Genomic DNA, 15,286 nt, shown 5'->3' on the forward strand with positions numbered 1-15,286 from the left:
CTTTTTTGAACTGTGATGTTTTTATTAAATTCAATCGTCATGAGTACATGAAGAATGACTACTTAAAAAATCCACTCTGGTATAGCAAAAGATGAGTCCTTTAAAATTGCAGGTACCATGCATTCTCCTGTCTGCCTTCCTCTGTGGGTGTCAGGTCCTCCGAGAGCCTCTGAGAGGCGGGAGGTGTTGCCACGCTGGCCTTCCCTGAACTCACCCGTTCTCATCCTGTCTCTGTCGGCCTCATCCTCACAGATAATGTTCTTAAAGACTCACCTCCTCAGGCAGGGCAAGAAGGTTAGGGATTACTGGAGGGGGGTTGGATGAGAGATGAATGTGAAGATCTATGCTGGGGGCAGAGGACTTGCAGCTCATGAAATATCTTTCCCTGAGTATGTATTGAGACATGAGGCACTGATATGGACTAAACTGTGCTTCCCCCAGTTCATATGTTGGGGCCCAAACCCCTAGTACCTCAGAATGTGACAGTATTTGGAGACAGGGCCTTTAAAGAGGTGATGAAGTGAAGCCATTAGGGTGGGCCCTAATCTTACGTGAGTGGTGTCCTTATTAGAGGAGATGAGGACACAGTCATGTACAGGGGACAGACTACGTGAAGACACAGGGAAGGCGGCATCTCTGAGCCAGAAGAGAGGCCTCAGGAGAAACCAGCCCTCCAGCACTTTCCTCTCAAATCCCCAGCCGCCAGGACTGCGAGAACATAAATGCCTGTTGTTGAAGCCTCCCTGGCTGGGTACTTTGTTATGGCTGTCCCAGGAAATGAATATAGGGACTTTCACTTTAAATAATTCTCCCCTCGCATGGAGGCACCTGGACCCCAAAACTGACATTTTTTCAAAGACAGATCACAACCAGAGCTGGAGTCCATGGGGCGATCTGTTCTTCAGGCTTTATGAAAAGCAAGAAGGTCACCCGGGTCAGGACCGCCCCATTGCTTCTGGCTCTAGAGTACAGCTGTTGGCAGCACTTGTTGCAAGCTGCCCCCACTCCAGGAGCTTCCTGAGGCCACCTGGCCACAAGCCAGCTCTGGGATGCTGCACAGCCACTCCTCCTGGTGTTTTTGGGTGCCATGCTGTGACTAGCCAGTTGGTTAGTCCTACCATATGACTCACCACTGGACTGCCGGAGGGCTATCAGTAGTTCCCCCTCCTTTAGGCTGGGTCCCCGTAGATGCAGCCATTGTGCATAAAAAATAGATAAGCCTGAAATAGCTAGACCTGGCTTCTTCCTAGCAGTCTCTTTTCAGCCAATGATTTGCAGGTCCTGTGCAAGCCCAAAGGACTTCAAGATGAGTAGGGCACAGGGCTTGCCCACCAGGATAAAACTCTTGTGAGGGAGTAAACAAGAAAATAACTTGCCCACAGAGGGGACCACACCAGCTCACAGCCAGGCTGGAGAGAACTTGGTGGACTTTCAGGAGGGACAGAATCCCTGCAGGCCTCCTCTAAGCAGAGAGGACCACATTTCCCCAAGGGTAAAGATGGAAGAAAAGAGCCTGCACTGTTACGAAATATGGAAGTGGGCCTGCCTGGAGCAAGGATGCCATGTAGAACTGTGAGCGCACATGAACTTGGATATGCAGTCAGGGTCAGCTGCCCGTGGCTTCTCCACTCCATTGGTATAAGTCTGAGCTGCATGGCTTGGGAACTAATGATGGCTTTTGATCAGGGGCATGACACCATCAGTTCAGATCTTTAGAAACTCACAGTGGGGTTGACATAATGGCAGGATGGGGCAGAGTCATCTTTGAACAGAGGTCATCTGCTTTGCTCACCCTGCATCCCTGTTCTCCAGCCCTGGACCTGGCTCTTGGCAGAAGCACAGTTGATGGATGAGGAATGGATGCATGAACCCTCTTGCCTCCCACTCCACAGTGGCATCCAGGAAGCTGGGGCACAGCGCTGATATGTGACAGTGAGTCTTTATAGACTGTATATGCACGATCTGAATTTCCTAGGAATTGACTTTCATCTATGATTATTTTCTTTCCTGATCTCATTTCCATATTTTATCGTACACATCCTCATCTAAGGGTACCATAAAGCTTCTGGGGACAGAGTCGGAATATAAATCAATAAATAAAATTAAAATGAACTGGATAAGATCCTCCAGTAATGTCAAGCCAGCACCTGGCCCACAAGGCAGATGATCATGAGGGTCCGTCCTTTGCCATCTGGAGAGAGCTCTCCCTCACCATCAACCTGCCCTCTCATCTTTCCTCCTCCGCCTCATCCTCCCAGTCTCAGATCAAGCTCCTCCAAACCAGACTTGCAGGCTTGCACCCTCTGTCTTCTGGGCCCCTCTTGTTACAGCATGATTATTTCACCAGCCTAGGAGCAAGAGGACCTCCTGGGGCAGGGACTGTGCACTTTTTCGTCAGTATTCCCTGGCCTTAATCCAAGGGTCTGAGGCATGGCAGGAAATCATGAGTGTATATGGGAGGTTGAAGGAAGACCTCTCAGAGTGGGGACAGGGGTTTGGTAGAGGAGAAGGGGAGCCAAAGCCAGAAGGAGATAGAGATATGGAGGCCACGGAGTCATAGACATATACAAGTTCTCCAATTCCCTGAAGAACTTGGAAGGATGCTTGGTGGCTGGATCCTGCCACCTCCTCTGGGACACTTCCACTACCCCATGGAGTATCTGTGCCCAACCACATGGGTCTCTCTCTGCTCTCAAATACAAACCAATTCATACCCCAGAGCCTTGGCACACTGGGTCCTTTCCCAAGCTCTCCTTCCCCAGATGTTGGAGGGCTGTTCCTTCATCTCAATTCATTACCACCTCCTTGGAGCAGCCTTCTTGGACCTTCCAACCTACATCCATCACAAGGCAAGTCTCTGGCCTGTCATCTAGGTCCTTCATATTACTTTATGTACCTAGTATTCTCTCATCCATACCATGTTGCTTGCCGTCTGCTTCCCCTCAAACAGAGAGTAGGAGCCTTCTCTGTGTTACTGCTGCCTGAGCTGCACAGCAGGCCCTAGGCTTGAGGAAGCCCTTGAATCCAGAACGGATCTGACTCACATTTGCTCAATTGCTCTTTCGTTTGACTCAAGAATCTTAATGATTACCACTGTCACTCCCTGTGACAGTGGAAACATGAGCATCTGGGAGCCCCAAGCCTCACTCTTAGGCCAGGGCTAGACTTAGTACTTTTTTTTTGGAGATGGAGTTTTGCTCTTGTTGCCTAGGCTGGAGTGCAGTGGCATGATCTCAGCTCACTGCAACCTCTGCCACCTGGGTTCAAGTGATTCTTCTGTCTCAGCCTCCCAAGTAGCTGGGATTATAAGCATGCACCATGCCCAGCTAATTTTTGTATTATTAGTAGAGATGGGGTTTTACCATGTTGGCCACACTGGTCTCAAACTCTTGACATCAGGTGATTCACCCGCCTTGACCTCTCAAAGTACTAGGATTGCAAGCGTGAGCCACCATGCCCGGCCTGGACTCAGTGTTTTCTTCTGCTGTCTCCCCTCTCTCCTCCACATTCCATCTCTCCTTCCTTCTTTGCCAGGCCCAAGAGCCAAGTTTACATCAACCCCCATCAACAACGGCGAAGAGAAGAAAATTTCAGAACTTCCTGTTCTGAGACTTTGAAAGACTTTTTTAATTAACCAAAATGGTTTCTCATAATAGATGGGTCCCAGGGCGAGAAGGCGGCTGTAACTCATGCGACAGGCGTCAGGCGGCCCGGCTGTGAGCGGTGGGCCTAGCGGGTTGTGAATGGCAGCAGCACCTCAGGAGGGCCCCAGACTGAGTCTCGCCTCCATGGCCATCTGCCGTTTTATCTTTTATACGCTTCTGTCTATAACAGAAGAAGTTAGGAACACTTCTGTCTTTTGAATGCTAGAGCATTTTTTGCCTTGATGAATATGTTTAGGAAAATACTTAAATTTAGAGAAATACAAAAAAATATGTTTCCTCATAACCCATAATTTAAAAAAATTCAAAGCATCTCCTGGGATGGTGCTACCTTTCCCCTCCACCCCTGCTCTAATTTTCAGAATGCATGTATGACTTACATTGGGAAGTCCAGTATATCTAAATCTGAACCTCCAAATAGATGGCTGCATGTAAGTACCCTTTAAAGAACTACATCCAATTTTCAGCAAGATTCAACTCAGGACTGTTGAATCCTGAGTTGCCAGATTCCTAAATTAATTTCAAATCTGCCTTCCTTTACAAAATCTTGATACATACAGTGTACATTTTTTTCTGAACTCCATCTACTGTTATTTTTTTTATGTCATCTAACGAGGAAGAGAAATAACCAGACTATAAGGACTCTTTAAATACAAGGACATGTGTTATTCATCTCTATGGTCATAGAGAGGAGTGCTATGCCTACTCAATACTTCATGTATTGTTGCATTGCATATGATAAAGTATTTAAGTAAATTAAAATATTGTGAGTTGACCTGCAGACTTGGTCTCTGTATTACTCAAATTTCTCCTCCATCACAGCCTTCATATATGGCAGATAAACACAGTTAGCCTGACTTTGTGATACGTCACTCTAGAGGAGGAAGAACAAGAATCTCAGTAAACACCTGGCACGTGGAGATGAGAGCTGGTTAACCTTTCCAAAGCAGGTGTTTCTGCTCAGGCTGAAGTTGTTGGGGAAGGAACTGAGTATCTATCCCTAGGGACTTTTCGGTCTCATTTAGAGACAGTGCACCTTTAAACGCGCAGTGGTTGTTACCTCGATGGAGAGCATTCCACTGGTTCATGGAGCTTGTGTAACCTCAGTGCCTTCCTTGTGGGAAGGATTTTCCGACCATAGTCTCACGGCCAAAAGCGAACCAACTTTAACCCCATTTTTTGGGAGGATGCACGGCCAAAAGAACAGTCAAGAGGTGGTATTTGGGCCACTCTCAGGTTCCAGAACCCGTGGCAGAGAGACAGCCTCCTCCTTCAGTGACAGTTGTAGACCAGGAAGAGTGTGACTGGCAGGAGATAGGACTGCAAGCAAGTCGTGGACAAAGCAAGTCACCGTTGCTACTGAGTATCATTAACTGTGTGGATTTTGCACTTACATCACGACATGGCAGACTATGTTTTAAGATAAGATTTAAAAACAAGAACAAATATTTCTGACACAGAAAATTCTTGTCAAGTAGCTGAGGTAGGAGCTTGCTGCCCATTAGGAGAAGATCAGCATCATCCAGTTTAAGCAGCTGGGCCCCTTGGGTACTTCGGGGTCTCTGCTAGTCCAGCCGCACTGTCCTTCGCATGAACTTGCAGAAGGCAGCCCCTCTGGACATTCAAATGAGAACAAAGCGTCCTCCTCTGGGCAGCCATGGATCACACCACAGCTCAGAGCTTGCTGCAGAGCTCAGAAGTCAAGGCACACCTGGCAACTGCTGTCTCTGTGGTGCCCTGGTCTGGCACAGGCCAGCAGTCCCTGCAGCAAAGACACTGCTTGCCACAGGCCAGCTGGTTTCACGTCTACCACCAGCTGCTGTGCAATGACGGTGCCTGCCTGTCTCTGCTTGGGCCCTCAGGATAGCTGCCTGCATCACATCAATGGGCTGTTAGTGGTTCTGCCAGTTCTATTCAGAGCCAGGCCCTGACACTGATGCTTTTAAGGGGACAAAGGATGGTCTCTCTTAGGACTCTGTATTTCCTTTGCATTGATCTGAAGTCGTCATCACACAAAACTGAGGGGCCTGGATCCAGTACCAATTATTCCTGGAAAAATCACCCAAGAAGAAGTTGAGGGGCTTCGATGTCATGAGTAGAGACTCTCTCCTCACCTGCATCAGGTGACATCAGCGTGATGCTCAAGTTGTCCAGCATCTTTACGTACAAAGATAACAGAGTGGACATCACAATCACCGAATTAGCTGCTTTAATAAAAGATGGGCATTCAGGATTCAACCAGAATCGTTTAAAAAATGAAAGCTATGGAAGGGTCGGGCGCGGTGGCTCAAGCCTGTAATCCCAGCACTTTGGGAGGCCGAGGCGGGTGGATCACAAGGTCAAGAGATCGAGACCATCCTGGTCAATAAGGTGAAACCTCGTCTCTACTGAAAATACAAAAAATTAGCTGGGCATAGTGGCGCGTGCCTGTAATCCCAGCTACTCAGGAGGCTGAGGCGGGAGAATTGCCTAAACCCAGGAGGTGGAGGCTGCGGTGAGCTGAGATGGCACCATTGCAGTCCAGCCTAGGTAACAAGAGTGAGACTCCGTCTCAAAAAAAAAAAAAATGAAAGCTATGGAGACTTGAACATGGTGGCTTCTGTGTTGGGTAGCTTGTTTCCAGCAGGTGTGCAGTGACTCTGTGATGTTTCTGGAAGATCCCTAGTCTAAAAAAGTTAGTGCATTTGGCACTACAGTGTGCCCATTCCAGTCATAATACTTTAATCAGAAGCCATCGTGACCTCAGGTGGAGAATATTCCATTGATTCACAGGGCTTGCACAAGCTCTGTGTCTGCTCTCTACCCTAAGAAAGCAGGAAAATGTGAACTTACAGCCAAGTTTGATATGTGCAGTTTCTCTTTCCTTCATAGATAGGGGAATACGTGCAACCCATTTTCAGCAAATCATGGATGATATTCCCTGAACGTAACCTGACAGAAAACATACATTAGAAGATTTGCCCTAAAATGCCTTTAAAGTGAAAGTTCAGCTAGAGAATTTAAGACAGGAATTACAGAAACTTTTCCGAAAAAAAATCAGTTGTGATATTTTTAAATATGAAGACACAAATGTCAACAAACATTAAATAAAATGATCAGATAAGAAAAAAACACAAAGTGCAGTAACAAATACATCAACAGAACAGTTTGTGTCCTGTGGTATTTTTACCTCGCTACCACTCAAAAGCTGACATCAGAATGGAAACTAATATATACCACTAGCAGCAAAATGACTTCTTTTATTGAAGAAGAAACAAACAAAAACTATGTTGCTCTAAGCAGTTCTGAAATGAATATCTGATTCAAAACTTCCCCTGTGCATATAATTGCATGCTAATTTACATTTTAATTACTTCCTAAGAAATCAAAAGCATTTGTTGACAGTAGAACATAATGTCAACTTCGCAGTGCTTTGTTGGTGGATCCTTAATGAACTTAATTAGATAATTAGTGATGTTAATTATCCTTCTATTATGAAGATAAAGATGTCTCACAAATGATACACTCAGTAAAGAAACATTATTAAAGGTATCAGTGTTTGCTTTGTTCATTTACATCTATTTTTCAAACTCCTGTGACAGGGACTTATGATAGACCAGAGACACTTAAGACTTCTTTAAAATGGAAAAGGAAAGGCCACTGTCTTTCTTCATCCTGCTCTTGTTCTTCTGCCTTATCTGGATATTAATGCTGTACTGGTGATGCTGCCTACCAGGGCTGTAGGGAACTCTCGCCGTTGTTCAGTTCTGCTGCTGAGTTTCTGGTGCAACTGATCGGACTCCTTCCTGCTTCCTTCTCACTGGTGTGATAGGTGAATTCTAACATCAATTGCTTGCACGATGGAATGTATGTGTGTGGGGTGAGGAGGTATGCATGTGTGTGTGTGTGTGTGTGTGTGTGTGTGTGAGAGAGAGAGAGAGAGAGAGAGAGAGAAAGGAAGAGTAAAAATGAGAGAGAAGGCTCTGGTTGAGCGTCCAGAAAACCTAGAAGGATAAGGCAGCCCTTCCCCACCGCCCCAGTGGTTGCATATATGTGTCGCTACGGTGTGTCCCCACCTCCATCACCAGACTCTGCCCCTCTGGAAGTCATTCTGGGTGTGGTGTAGGAAGCACAGCTGCCTGTAAGACTGAGGGCAATGATACAGACCACATGGACTTTACTTTCAGTTGAAGTGAAAACAGAAACTTCTGAGGTTTTAAAAGATAAAACATCAGACTTCATTACTTTTTTGTTCCTTCATTGCCCCCAAATACCACCACAATCACAGCATAATGGATATCCTGTCTGGAAATAGTCCTGGCCCAGACAGTACGATGAAGAGCTCTCAGGCCGGGCTGGGGAGACAGGCATTATTTTTAGGGTCAGTTATCTCGGGAAAAGCACCAAGAGCACAGAGGTCCTTGGCAGCATCACCTACCACAATTGAGAAAACCAGGATTCCATTTAGCAGAGACTCACAACATCGCTTCTGCCAGTAGAGCAGTTTACACTTTTTTCAAAGTGTTTTTTAAATCATACTTTCCTTTGTTTCTGAGTGGTTTTATTTCTCTAACAGATAGTCCTATTTAATTATTTGCTTGCAAGACTTTTCCTACCACTGAACACAACTGGGTTTTCTAACAATACAGCGTTGTGATTTCTTATAAAGTCTGTTTTCAGGTTTTCTGAGTCTCCCTTGTCTTTTCTATGGTTTTCAATAATTTCTCCCTCCAGACTGCTTTCTCTTGATCTGTGGATACAGGCTGGCCTTTTTGCTCTCCTGCCACACCAGCAAGAACCTGTCACAAGATCTTGCCTTTCTCTAGGTCCTTTGACTGTTCCATTTTAGAAATCCTCATGCGTCTTCATTTTCCTCCAGCTTTAGGCCACCTGCCTCCAAATCCCTCTCTTAAAGTCATATTCATCTCCTGGGGAAGTCCTTTCTCTCTCACCCACAAACATTATATTGAACCTACTACAGCTTTAAGTGAAAATATTTCATAGGATGACCTTCTGAATATCAGATTTTTAAAATGTCCTGCAACCTGAAAGATCTTTGACTTTATCTCTTTTCAGAAGATTTTCTCTGAGAATTCTGACTTGTTTTCACAACTGCATTTTGATATCCTTAGCTCAGCTCTGTTCTACCACTTACTTCCCCTGCATTTCAAAGCCAGTTCTTTCTATTTTCAAAAATCCATTCTCACCCCCAGTACTCCCTGGGCTCATGAGCTTTTTATCCCAAGGAAGTGAAATCTGAGGCCTGCGCCTGGAGTGCTGTTCAGCTCCTGAACATGGAGACCCCAAGCATTCAACTAGATAGCAGCTGTGTCATCAGCAAAGCTTGTTGTCATTCTTCCTGCAACTGCAGCATGCATTTCTCCAAGCCTCAGTGTGCCCTCAGCCTCAGCAAGACCCTCCCCTCATCAGCAGGAGACAAACACAACTGTGCCACAAAGCAAGACCAGGTGCCACTCGATCATTCCTGCAATGATGGCTAAAGCCTTGCGGTTCTGCACACTTGCTTTCTCTCTCTCTCTCTCTATTTTTTTTTTTTTTGTTGTTGTTGTTGAGACAGAGTCTTGCTCTGTCTCCAGGCTGGAGTGCAGTGGCACAATCTCGGCTCACTGCAACCTCTGCCTCCCAGGTTCAAGCGATTCTCCTGCCTCAGCCCCCCAAGTACCTAGGACTGCAAGTGCATGCCACCACGCCCAGCTAATATTTGCATTTTTAGTAGAGACGGGGTTTCACACATGGGCCAGGATGGTCTTGATCTCTTGACCTCACAATCTGCCCCTCTTGGCCTCCAAAGCACTGGGATTACCAGGCCCAGCCTCTCCTCTGCAATTTTTATTTGGGTCCCATGATTTCTTTGAAGAGAAAATAGGTATACAGAAACAGTAGTGCATGAAATAATATGAGGTCTGGGATGTTGATTTAGAATTATTCAGTGCAGAGGGAGAAACTGGGAAGTGATAAGGAGAGAAAATTGGCCATGAGTGAAAACTGTGGAAGTCAAGTGATGGATAGATACATGAGGATTCATCACATTATTTTCCTACTTGTATATATGTTTAAGAATTTCCACAGTGATGTTTTAAAAAAGATAATGTGTGAAGTGCTCAGAGGAGATAGTCAAAAACCTCATTTCCCTCACCAAGGACCTTGACCAGAGCTATCCTTAGCAGAGCTGACAGCGAGTTGCTGGCCTCAGTCAGCCTCTCGTCCTCTGCCAGGGCAGAGCTGCTCCATGCTGGGGTGGGCTGGCACTTGCTCAGGGAAGGAGCTGATGGCAGACCCCAGGCACCCTGACCACACAACTGTCCTGCCTCTGAGGTCTCCAAGACCCCACCCCCATGGTGGGCACTGCTGGTCTCTTTGGGGGTCTCATAGGGCAGCCTTTAGAGGACCCCTGGGAAGGGTGTGGGGCAAACTTCTAATGTTGCCTGTCCTTGCCAGGGCAGATGTAGAATGCCTACAGAAAGGTTGTATTTTTTTTTTTAATTAAAATGTTTTTCTTTATTGAGCAGCATAGAACATTTGCTTTTCATGGTGATCCAGGGATTTCTCTCCCTTCCTCCCTTTCTTTCCTTCTTTCTTTCTTTTTTGAGATGAAGTCTCACTGTCACCGGGCTGGAGTACAGTGACGCAATCTGGGCTTATTGCAACCTCTGCCTCCTGTGCTCTTGTGATTCTCCTGCCTCAGAATCCCCCCACACTGCCCCAAGTAGCTGGGATTACAGGCACATACCACCACACCTGGCTAATTTTTGTATTTTTAGTAGAGATGGGGTTTCACTATGTTGGCCAGGCTGAGGCAGGTGGTTTTTTTTTTTTTTTTAGCAACTCCAGCGGATCACCCTCCTGCTTCTGGTGTCCTCTCTTCCCCTTCTGTTAATTTTAGCACAGCCCTGACTTCCCTACATGGGCCATTTCAGTTTGCTAATACACGGTTTTGAAAACAGCAACTGGAAGCTTGCTCGGCAATCTCCTAAAGCCATGGAATTGTGGGGAACACAGGGTTCAGCCCTCCTCCATGTGAATCCTGCTCTTCTATAAGCTCCTCAGTCTTTGCTGGCAGGCTGGTGAGTGGGTCTCTCTCCTCTGGTGGGGCCTGCCTGGCCCACTACCTGGGATAGTCGTCCACATCTGTACAGTTGATCTCAGGAGGAAAGCAGGCTGAAATCCAGCTCATGCTCTTCGTACATGGGTCAAGGGGCTTCCCAGAGGGGCTCCACCCCTTTAAATGGCTGGAAGTGGCCTTGCACACTCAACCCCCTTCCTCTGGTCCTCATTTCTCCCCATTCTTTGCAGAATCCAACAGAGCCATCTGAACGTCTCCCACCGCCAGTTTCCCTCTCTTCTCAGAGCCAGGCCTGTCCTGGTTGGCCCTCTTTTCTCACCTGTCTCAGCCTCAGTTGAACACAATTTTCTGTGTGCTATTGATATTCACTACTCCAACTACGGCTGCTGCAGTCCCCATTATCTCCAATCTGAATCGCACTACAGCCACCCGCCACCCCTGGCTTGGTTCGCCACTAGGGGCCCTCACCTGTAATCTCACCTATGGGAGCAGATACCAGGCCTCTGTTTAACCTCTCGCCTACAGATAAATGTTGAGTGTCTAGGCTGGCCTGTGGTGCCTCCTGACCTGGCTTTTACCCACCGCCTTGGCCTCTTTCTACCACCTGCTATGCCCCTGGCCTTCTCCCTACCCGACAGCCCTCCTCTGCCCAGACTTTGACCCTGCTCCTCCTCCCAGACTAAGCTCTAGGCATCACCTCCTCTGTGGCCCCTTCCTACCCAGCTTCCAGCCTTCTGACTCCTGTGCACATTTTCTGATTGCTAATGCTTTTATATGAACAGATGATGACACACTTTGTATTTTGGAGTACTTTCAATTTGCATGAGTTACAAAGATAGTACAGAGAGTTTTCACCTACCCTTCACCTGGCTTCCTGTAAAGTTAATTAGCATCCCACATTGATGGTGTATCTGTCAAAACTAAGAAACCAACATTGGTTGTTGATGTCCTTTCAACTTGTTTCTAAACAAGGAAGTCTGGAATTGAGCAGGTAAGCAGAGCCGAGTCCACGGCTATGAAGAGGGGAGCTGGCCAGCCTGTGCAGTCTAGATTCTCCAGGCAGACCGTGGACATGAGAAAATGACCTGCACCTGAGCTGCCCTTTGGTGGCCTTAAGAGAGTCCAAGTTCCCAACCTCTGTCCAACAAGCTGACACCTGCAGCCTTGTAAAGCTGGTGGGTGACTTCACAATGTGCTCCCACAAGGGACTGTGATGGGGTCGGGGGAGGAGAAGAAGAAATAACATCTATCAAATCAGCCCTGCCTCAAACTTTAGCTCACCTGCCAGAATAAAACATTTTCTACTAAAAATGAAGATAGGTAAGAGGAATTATGAATCCTACATCATATGTCTCACTCCAAGGAACAATTTATCAGTGCTATAGGGCTGTCAGCTGCTGACATGATAAGGAATAACACCAAATGAATAATGTTTCCTCCAATACCAACTCCTTTAATTACAAGCCTCTTCTTTCCAGAAGAGAGACAGAAGATGCAGAAACCCCAATTTCATGCACTTGTGCCTGAATAATGTCTCTGTGCTGCTTTTTCCAGATGGCGACCTTCTCACTGGAGGGACTAATGATGTGGGCATATTTAGGGAAAAACCAATAACGGAGTCTTTAACCTTCAACAACAAAAAGCATGTTGTACAAAATGTTCCTTGGGATACATTAGAAAATATCAATTACATTGCTCACTGAGGTGTAATCAGCTGTAATAATCAAAATTAATTTTTAAAAATAATTAAACAGACCCCAGGGCAAATAGTTGATGCTCTTATCCTATGACATCACAATGTACATATGTACCTGAGAAGTTGTGCCTTCTGTTAGCGACAAAGGCATCTCACGAAGTTGAGTGATGGATGCAGTGTCTGAAAGCTGGTGAGTTTCATCTCAGCAAAAGGAGGGGGAGCATCTACCCCCTTGCTCTAAGCACTTCCATCTGCATTCTTTAAGGGCCTACCATGTGGCAGGCACTGTGCCCATCCAAGGCTGAGTTACCAGTACAAGATGCTGCTAATCAAAGATGCACTTAATTTTAAAGATTAAAACACAGTCCTCTTTGTTTCAAAAATAATGTCTTTTAAAATCTATGAGATAAATTAATGTGTAGAAAGAATAAATGAATCAAATTGAAGGGAAAGTGTGGTCAACAGAGAAGGAAGAAGCCAGGGAGAAGGTATGTGTGTACTTATTTGTGTGTGTAGGTGGCTCAGAAATTTAGCCCACTAGTTGTGTGCAATTACAAAAGCTGAACCATGCTTCTCTCTCTGAACTTCCGAGTGTCCAGATCAAAGAGAGAGACATAATCTGTTGCCAAATTTCTGCTCTTCCTGAGTTGCTGAAAGTAGTTCTTCCTGGTTCTAAAAGATGAGGGAGAGATTCCCTGTGGCTGCCTGGAAGCTGGGGTGGCTCCTAGTGATGAGTGACTCCCTCCACTTCAGTCCAGCCACACTGGCCTTGCTGCCGAGCACACACCTACTTCAGTGCCACTGCCCAACTGTCTTCTCTGCCTAACCCTCTTTCCAAGAGCATCTCAAAGCTCGTGTTCATCATAAATTCTCTCCTCTGCTCCAATGCACCCTTGCCAAAGATGGCTTTGCTGATCTTCTCCATCTAAACAGCCTGGCAGCCCCTCTCTTGCCACCTTCCCTGTCTTACCCTACATGTTTTTTCCTCATTGCCATCAGTTCTCCCAATATTTACAAATTTATTTGTTTACTGTCTATCTTGACTCCCTAGACTGCAGCTCCGTGAGAGAAGAGAATATGTCACTTTTGTTCTCCGCTGTAATCTCAATGCTCAGAGCAGAGTGCAGAGTAAGTACTCAATAAATACTTGTTGAATGAACAAGTGAATAAAACCTCAATGGATGGAGAAGACAACATCTTCAGCAGCCTGTCCTCACCCAAGACAGAGTGAGCTTTGGATATTCTTTCTCCCAGATCTCTCAATGTGAGTCAAGAACAAACTGTTAAAAACCACTTGGGACACCTACGTGGCCCCAGACATGCCCATCTACTCAGGCTTCTTTCAGATGAGCTGTTGCTCAATGCATTCCCCAGGACTTGGAGGCTGCCAAGCTGTGTCAATGACACTGATTAGAGGGAGATGGACAATGGCAAGAGGCAGTGTCAACAGGTTTGAGGGCTCCCATGAGATGAATGCCCATGCCCAGCAACCAAACATCCCTTCTCTAGCTCCCAGCCAGGCTGCCCTGACCTTCTGGGGACAATGGTCAAGGAAGAGAAGCTCCAGGATGAAACCAAGCAAAGACAGGCTGGTCCCCTTCTGTCCCAAGTGGCATTAGTCAGGAGCAGGTATCTGGGCACAAGTGGGAGAACTCCAAGTTTTAGGAGTACGTATATCACCTCTGGGATGATCTTGATCTTGGCAGAGAGAGCTAGAAGGCCAAATGGAATTTATGAACAGTCTCCTATTTCTAAAGCATTTACAGCTTCTGAGGGCTCCACGTGCTTTACTATAAACAGAGCATAATCCCAGTTGTAAGTTCAGGAATGGAAGCTCTGAGAGGTTCACAAATTTCCTAAGGTCCTCCTCAGCAGCACGAAGATGGGATCCCATCTTCACTCTGACATTTAATGGCTGAAAAGCCCTTAACTGTTTTTTTTTTTTTTTTCAGATTCAGCTTCCACATTCTTATAACAGAGCTATAATACCAGTGATGCAGCTGGTATAAAATCTGTGTGAGTGACTCATACATTCATGTATTCAATCAGCGAGTCTACCAGTGAACGTACCAGACAGGGCCTTTAACAAGTCAGTTCCCTGAGAATACAGCCTGAATAAGACGTGTGCTTTGCCCTCAGTTCTCAGCACCAGGTGGGTAGCCAGCCCACCCAGTTCATTCCTGGCCTTCCCTTCTACATCTGGACTCTTTCCATGCCCTGAAGCCTATGAATCCTGAAGCCTGGGAAAAGAAAGCCTCTTTCCTCAGCTGGCTGGTCACTTACAGGCAGTTACAGATTCTGAACTGGTGGGATTTGGGCTCCTAATTTCCCAAAGTTCATGGGCCAAGAGCTGGGATTATGTTAATGTGTCTGTCAGCTGTCTACTTCACCTCTCTGGGGAGCCTTCCCAGGTTCCCACAGTTATTTATCCTACTGGGGAGTTAAGTAAACTGCCCGTGGTCTCCTGACCCCACAGTCATGTCCAGCAACAACCACAGTCTACCTCTGAAGAAGTCAGTGGCCCTGGCATTAGAATATATCACTGGCATAGAATATATCACAGATCATGCATTTCCAGAAGGACCCCAGCAACATTTCTAGTCCCACATGTTCTTGCAGAACCTCACCACTCTCCATGAGAAGGTGGAGTCTATTTCATTCCCTTGAACTCGGGCAGAATGTTTTGGCTGTCTTGATGGAGGTGACACTGCATGCTTTCCTAAGCTCTAGATCATAAAAAGTAATGCAGTTTCTGCCTAGTGAGCTCTCTCTCTCTCTATTATCCTTTGAAACCCTGCCACCATTCTGTAAGGAAGCCCAGTTCCTGTGAGAAGGCCGTGTGTAGGTATTCCAGCCAATAGCCCC

General features: G+C 46.3%; 1 protein-coding gene across 4 annotated transcripts in view; it reads right to left on the reverse strand.

The window, feature by feature from the left end:
• The window catches only part of WDFY4 (WDFY family member 4), a 285,801-nt gene that overhangs the window by 126,397 nt on the left and 144,118 nt on the right, over positions 1–15,286 (reverse strand). The gene's annotated exons all lie outside the window — the stretch shown is intronic.

This window comes from Callithrix jacchus, chromosome 12, assembly GCF_049354715.1.
Source record: "Callithrix jacchus isolate 240 chromosome 12, calJac240_pri, whole genome shotgun sequence".
NCBI classification, from domain to species: Eukaryota; Metazoa; Chordata; class Mammalia; order Primates; family Cebidae; genus Callithrix; species Callithrix jacchus.